Source organism: Mya arenaria, chromosome 8, assembly GCF_026914265.1.
Source record: "Mya arenaria isolate MELC-2E11 chromosome 8, ASM2691426v1".
Lineage (NCBI taxonomy): Eukaryota > Metazoa > Mollusca > Bivalvia > Myida > Myidae > Mya > Mya arenaria.
In genome coordinates, this window is record NC_069129.1 from 20133015 (window position 1) to 20141606 (window position 8592).

Sequence of the window (8592 nt, forward strand, 5' to 3'; positions counted from 1 at the left end):
AAATGATCCGCTACACTCGATATATGTGAACGAATTTGCAACATCATTAACCGATTCCTTATTTGTACAATCGATATGACTAACAACAGTATTTAATTGTGGTAACATTGAAATAATTCCTGCTCGAAACTGAGCTTTACAATTATTATCCCATATATACTTAACATTATTGAACTTATTTAGCTTTATAGGTGTATTATTATTACAATGCAGTGAAAAATGTAACGGGTCATGATCACTCCACTCATTAAATGACTCGATTGTAAAATCATGAGATGAAATAATATTTACAAAAGTGATTTATATGTTGCGTTTTAAATATTGCTTTTCAGAGCGTGATACAACGGTTCATTTATGTTTATATGTCCGCACTCCTTGTAATGGTTCAAATTGCAAATCCATTTTAACACAACTAATCCTTTTAGGACTATAAATTAACATTTTCACAAAGCTTGTAACGTTTTGACTTTATTTTGCACCCCTGTCTTAAACCATTTAATCTCTAGGAAAAACCTCGCGCGTTTGGATATGCCAGCAGCTGGTTTTCTCCTAACGTATACGATATAAGATATTGAACATTTACAATCTATTATGACAGATGTATGTCGGTAAAATGAAAACGTTACCACAATTATTTAAAACAAATCTACCAAAAGGTATTGTTACAAATATATATTTCTGGCTATGTAATAAAGTGTAAAGCTTTTGGTAGCTGTTGTATCACTTGATTTATATATGTATTTGTATATAAATCTACTTTTGTAGTCCACATAACGGGATCTTAGCCTTTAAAGTTTAAAGCTTTTTGTGGATTTCCGTATGCTAATGCCTGCTGTTTGTGTTTTTTTATCTTCTTGTTTGCAAATTTATTGCCTATTCTTATTTTTATTTTAAATTTACATATTTTTGTAGTACATAATGACAATTTAGGGTGGTGCGACCTTCATTGTTTTTTGTTGTTGTTTTTTACTATTGCTGAGAAACTCGTGTGAATTCTAAATGTGCATGAATGAAATTTACATTAAGGTGTGTTAAGATTTAATAATACAAGTATAAGGATGTTAAAAATCGCCGTAGTAAATCGTGTTTTTTTTCTATTCGAACTTATTCCGTCCTTAATAAATGTGTCAACTGCATGTGTCTATTGTTATGCATTTGAATAATAAAATATTTAAGCAAAACGGTCAAGAAAATAACTTAAACAATATGGTATCATATCTTGATCACACAGAAACACAACTCCTGGTAACTATTGTTTTTCTTTTTCTCATCAACTAGCTTGGGTGTACCAAATGTCATAGTTTGAAGATTATTATATTCCCAGCCATTAATCGTTTGTTTATTTTTTTTGTCTGTGTACATTGTGTTTAAAAAAAAGTTTAAATACTAGTAAAAGTTTCTCTTCAAAATTATTCCCGACTATTTTTTTATTTTTTTTATTTATGCAAACTATTTAAAATAAAATAAAGTCTATTGATGAAGGGAAAGTACTCCACCCCTTCAGGGCAGAAATCCTTTTTTGTCAGCCAGCTACTTAAATAACTATTTTCATGCTCTGGCTTATTTCTATAGAGATCAAAATTATATTATATAGAATTTTGTTGAATTCACCAAGATCATTTAATTTAAAATCTGTATTACTTCAGGTGTAACATATAAACTTATTGATTTTGATTGAAATATGCATGTCTCCAGTGACGGAAAAATAAAGGTATTTATTGACTATTGCTTGAAGAAGATTTTATATATATGTATGCAAAGCAATCGCCGAATGAATCATTTCCAATGGCGAGGGAAAATAAGGTCAACCAAACCCCAACCCCTTCCTTCAATCATAAGCAAGCTTCTAAAAACATGTATATTGAAGCGAAAATCTTTGACGTAATGCAAATTATTTATAATATTTTCTCTGAGTTAGATACAATTCAAACTCTCTCCTACAGTATTTTACTTTCAGCGGTGGATTTAAAAGGTCAAATTTGAATCAAGTAGCACTAAAAGCATATATGAATTGGTGTCATCTAAATATGTATGAACCACTTTTTGAGTGCTACGCCATCCAGGTTGGCATCAAACTGTTCGAAAGAATAACTCGTAAAAGGGTGGTTGTTTAAAATTATATAAGGTGTACCGTTTTGCTATATTATAGGTTTAACCCAACGTATCGCCCATTTGATGTTACAATTTGGAGGCCTATATTAAAGGTGAAAAAGCTTACCACTGTCTGAGTTGTAAACCCGAACAGAATACATATAGAGACAAATCACGGTTGTTTAACAGCGATTAACGCCGAACATGTTTTGTACACTTCGCCTTGATTTACGTCGCATATTCCAACAATAAGAAACGCAGTGAGTAAAATATTTTCTTGATTACTGTGAAACAAAACCAAAAAAACCCCAGATCGATTGATTTATTCTCTATTTTCTAATCGACTTGATAAGTTCAAGTCAATTCTTTTAAAAGCTTATGGAAAGGATAGTATAACAATTGGGTCATTGCCGATGGACTTTCTACATGGCAAAAAAGGCTTGTGCAGTATTTACAGACTGCTCATATGCAATGAAAAAGGTATCTAGATCTTCATCCTTATAATAAGCTGTTGTTAAACATAAACACTTACACCCCCTTCATAACCTACACTTTTCCTTTCTCCGTTCCATTCCAATTGCGGTTGTTGCCGCCCCAGTTCTATTTTTAGAACAAGATAAGGCAACAAAATGTGCCCCCTCGTTTTACCTCCATGGACCAATCTGGGTGACCATCAACGTCTAACTATCGCCTCCTGTAACCAATCAAACATCCTGAAAACTTTAACATTTGATACAATGAAATATTTGCAAATTAACCCGTCGTTTTAGCTCGTTAGAAAACGGTCAGGTGAATTGTGATGTCCTTGGTGTCGAAATCTGCGTCGTCGTAGTGCTTGACCATAATTCATGTCCTTTATAAGATTTTCACATGAAACTTGATACCAACGTATACTGCCAAGCCGTAACTATTGTTTCAAATCTTATAGATTTCAGTTTCTCTTTTTCTGTTTCAGGACTTTTAAATGAAAATTATGTTAAAGGCATGATGTTAATCACGATTATACCGGGCCGTCAATCGGCGCTCGTTTTATATACGTACGTAGATGAACTTCTAGGAGAAGCCCAGAAGTCAAAAGTCGTAATAAAAGTGGAAGCCCGGAATTCAAAAGATGGACTGCAATAAAAGTAAAGAAGTCAATAATTGAACTACCAAGCCGGATCGTACAAAGTTGACGCAAAGTAAAACAGTTTTTTTATTTTTTTATTTTAATGCATTATCATGTTGAATTCGCTTGAATTAAAAGGTATAAACTAAATTGCATATGATTTATGATGAAGTACTAGCTACGTGGCCACAAATTCCCCAGCAAACGAGCGCCAAAATGTCGCTTTTTCATCCGTATGCAAATCATATGATTTTTAGAGTAAGACAACTAAAGTCAAATGAGATAATGCTTTAATACTAAAAACGTTGTTTGTATCAACCTATACTGTGCGAATACACGAGGAAAAGTTAAAGCCTTGCAGACAATAAAAGGAGACACACGACGTCATAAACATAAATAAAGTCAGATAATACACTTAAGGAGGACTTAGAACGCACATGAAATGTTCAAGTACTCAAATATATGATTCTGTGTCAAACGTACAAAAGAAATTAAAGATTTTATCAACATTTTATCAAAACGCGGTTTATCCCTCTTAAAATGATCGATTTTTTAAATAATTTTTGCTTGAAATACAATTTTGCAAGATTTGTTTCCTCACAGTTTGCATCAATTACGATCCAATAGAAAGATATTGCCTCAACATCACTGGGAATATCAGATGTCCGGTGGATGAAAAAGGTACTTCGTTATAAATGAATAGGGAAAATACTTTATACATCGGAAATTGTACTTTTTCATTACAAAATATCATTAATATGAAATGAAAATAAGTATCTCAAACGAAAATATTCATCAGGTGCTCAGTAGGATTCAGTTCTACGCTGAAATAATTATTTTGTTTCTAGCTGGTTTTCCCAGACTGGGTCCCTGTGGTTCAGTGCAGGTAATCATTTTTTGCTGACATGGGAGATTTGTTCTCTTCATTTCCTTCCTGGTAATTGTTGGATGATAATATAGTGAAATCATCCCTTTTTCCGGAAATTAAGAGGAGTCAATTTCATTTCCTTAGCTGTGTGATATAAAATTGGTATTGTATTACCTTTTAATAGGAGATAAAGTTTTTGACGGGATGATTTTTTATTTGCGTGGTATATTAATCACGTAATGTTACAAACCCATTTCACTAAATTAATAATGTGTGGTTTAAAAATAAATGTGTCTGTCAAGCACTGTGAACTAGATGAACGTTAGTGGAAGTTAACGGAGGAAATTATATTGCGATATTTTAGTAAATGTATTCATTAACTTAACAAAATTAAATGACATCACCACCCAGAATTTGTCTAACCCTAATCCTAACCCTAACCCTTTTATGATGTCTGCAATGTAAGCGTCTTTAGCGCTTGTGGGACAATGATTCATGAATTTGACATACTATCATTAATTAATCAGGTATCAATCAAACTTGTACCCTTTCTTAAGACTTACCTTAAGCGCGAGCGATGTATTCATAACCGAGATAATTAGCTGGTGGCTATCGCTAGCGACTTTACAATTATGAGTAACACTTGGCATGTAGTTAACGACTGGTTGGAGGCTAGCTGGTATATTTATAGTCGTAAAAAATCTTGTCGGTAACATAAGATTATATTCGACGAAGAAGTGACGAGGATGCTGTGACAAACATAGAGACCAAACTACAAAGTTATCAAAGTTGTTGTCATATGTGCTATATCGTTTTTACCATGTACAAATGAATGTGATTGTTTTATTTATATACTGTACACTTATAAGGTTATAAAGGCGACCACTGGCCGGTTGATCTTGTAATGAATGTAGGAAATAATAACAGAATAACACTGCGTTGATTGATAATGGGCATTAATTCAAAATGCCATAAAATAAAATCAAAGTCAACACGAATAAGTTGACATTCTTGTTGACAAGTGTTACGTTATGTTCGCAATACAATATCTGGGTGGGTAAACAGCCATTACTATATCTGTGTTTGTGTGAAACGTGAATTAATTAAATTTGACAAATATAATTAATGTCATCTTTCAATAGTAAGTTTGCCGTTTTAACGACGATAATATAAACAAGATCGTTCAATTGCGGATGTAAACATCGGAAATAAATCGGACTCAAATGTGTTGGGATTAGTGATATTTTTGTAAATCGGATACGTGGAATGTTCGTTATCTCGACTGTTTTAATATGTCCCGACGAACTCGACATAACGAGTTTCGACTGTATAATGTACGATTGGTTCTAACGAATTCAGTCGCAACCAAATTTTTGTTTGATATATGCAAACATCTCGCTGCTATTGTAATCACTCGAACGATATGATACGATTGTCAAATACTGCCGGAGATAGCACAGTATTTCCATTTGGTTTTGCACGATTGTCCACGATCTTCAGTCATAGATAGTTTTATTATGTCGCAAGAGATGGTATATTATACTATAACTGGTGTAATACAGTTTGAGCAGCATTTTTCTCCCACTTCAGATAAGTAGATCCCATAACTTAACAATGCTAGAAATTCTTATCTTGCCCACGGGCAAAGATAAAATGCCCGTATGGAACTCCTTTTTAATGGCCATCACATTGTAATTACCTCCCTTGTTGAAAACTGTCGTCTGTAACATCATGGAAACCTTGTCTTACGGCAATATTTAGAACGCTAATTAATTGTTTCTCGCTTCAAATGTTACCATAAAACAGTTTTCACGCACCTTTCAAGAAATAATGCTTCTCTCTCCTTAGAACTATTTGGCTATTAACATAATGTGTATCACTGTGCGCATATCCATGACAACTACGAATTATCGCATATCCATACACAATTATGTTCACTAAGCACAAAAGAGTTCCAGCAAAAAAATACACTTTTACTTAATTTTGTTTAACTGAGGTGGGAGAAAAAACATCTACCATAGCCGCTCGTGTAAGATAGGTTCATTCCGACCCTCGCGCAGGGTCTTTTGCGGAAACTCGGTAAACCTCGTTTCCGTAAAACACCCTACGCTCGGGTCGGAATGAACCTATCTTACACTCTCGACCATGGAAGATACTTATAATCTATGATAGACATAGATGTGACCCACTCACAGACACTGCATAGTGAAAGAGTGATAATCCTTCGGAGACACCAACTACATCCATAGTAAGGAAACGGCATTTTCGGCTTGATTGGAAATGTGCATCGACGGCAATGGTAACTGTGCCACTGTCCATACCTAGCAAGTACTCGAGATAAGATTCATTGAAGTCGGAAAAACGTCATGATAAGGGCTTGGTTTTGTTTACATTTGCATATGTATAATAAAGAACAATTCAGGACAATGCCTAGCGGCGAAAAGTCCATAACTAAGAGTAAGAACTTAGTGCCCAAATAGACACTCAAGAGACACACAAAGAAGCACGCATAGTTTACAAAGACATTTCAATTTGTTTTTAACTTAATGTTTTGATAACCACCCTGGAAGTGACATTGGTCCAAGTATTAGTATTGAGATCTTCCGGCCTGTCCTAGTCGTTGTTCAAGTCTTGGCACCTTGCATTGCAATCAGGACATTCGACCTCCGAACTTGTGTAAGTCGTGGCACCAGTCGTTGCGGCGACTCTTGTATAAATAGCCAGCATTGAGACCACCAAGGCTCTCTCAATCTACGTCGTACCAGGCGCGGCGTCTGTTCTTGCATTACTTATCTGTATTGTGACCTGCTGAACTGTCCCAGTTGTGGTACCAGTATTGGTGTCTGGTCATACATAATTTAATAGTAGTGTGACCGTCCCACCGTCACAGTCGTGTTAGCAGTCGTTGCGTCTGGTCTAATATCACTCACGATATCTTTTGTCTTATATCAGAGGTTTTGTCTTAAATAGGTCGTTTTTAGAAATAGTTCGTCTAATGTTGTGAAAGGATAAAAGTTTGTCGAAGGAATACCGAAGTATTACAAAAAAACAACAACATAATTTGAAATTATCGGGGCATGTAGCATCATTCAATCTTTTTCATTTATATTTTTTACATGAAATAAACCTACGATGCGTGATAGTTCAATGCATTATTGCCTTCTTGTCAATTGAATTGTATTCGATATTTGCTACCATATGTTTAAGGTGTGAGTTATAACAGCGTTGCATTTAGCAAAAGCTGACAGTCACAATACTGAGATTTCCAAGTCTTGAATTTATTTTAATGATCTGTCTTTTCTCCAAAATTTATTGTGGTTTTGCAGCGAGGACCAGTAAAAATAATGGCGATGCGTTGTGAATTAAACACTATTTTACATTTTGATACGTGTAATTTTTATTATCTTATGATCTAGTCGTTAATTACAATGCCAGCAAACGCTTTACAATTTGCGTAATATGTTCATTTTGGGCAAGTATCTGCTATGACCATTCTTTTCAACAATTTGACATTTTGACACGTGTAGTTTATGTGCACATCGTGCAAACTAATGCTTTTTAAACATATTCACATGGTGCAATTTGTAATTTCAGGTAAACATCGTGGATAACAATGAGGTGCCTAGAAGCGCTATTGAGACAGGTTTTTTTGGAAATGAAATAGGCAACAGTAACAAGACTTTGTGTCCGTGTATTGTCACATAACTGGAACAATTTGCAGGTTAGAACCGCGTACATAATATCGCGTATTGGAATCTCGATGACAATCGTTTTGACGTCAGTGTGACGGCAATGATTAACACATTTTTCAGAATAAAGGGGTTAAATGTCTCTTTGATACAAAGGACCCTTATATACAGGTCCCGATTTCTCGAAACTTTTTAAGCTTAACATGCTTAAGAAGCTAATTTCAATTAGCTAAAATAATACTTAAATTGAACTTTTATGAAGGAAAATCTGATTATCATAAATTTATTTTCTATTTAAACTATAAAAGTTTTAAAATAAGTAATTATTACGCAAATTATTGAAAAAAAACGGGCTTAGCTTAATCCTGTTATAAGGGACTTAATAAGTTTCAAGAAATTGGACCCTGGGCATTAAGAAGTTAATAAAGCATAACATAAACAAACTCAACCTTCTACAACTGGTGAAAACATTTATTAAATACACTGGCTAAAAGTTTAGAAAGTTCTTTGATTAATAGGCTCTGAACTCGCATGCTTTGCATCCGATTCTACGTGCGTCTGTTTCAATGTGAAGGTTTTGCAACTATTTACGTTTGACACTTTTGTTTTTGTTTCTATCAATCAGAGGTAATAACCAAACGCCTCGGTCTGGTAGAACAAGATCGAAAGCCGTCCGGTTTAAGAAAACATTTCGCATAAAAAAAAGCTGATATGACATATTCTATTATAAAGTTGTCAGTCAATGAGACGCTTTTATTTCGTGTCGATATATCTAGAACATTCGCGTATCCATGATGCCTCTGTCAAAATCTAAAATCTTATCATTCTAAGACAGG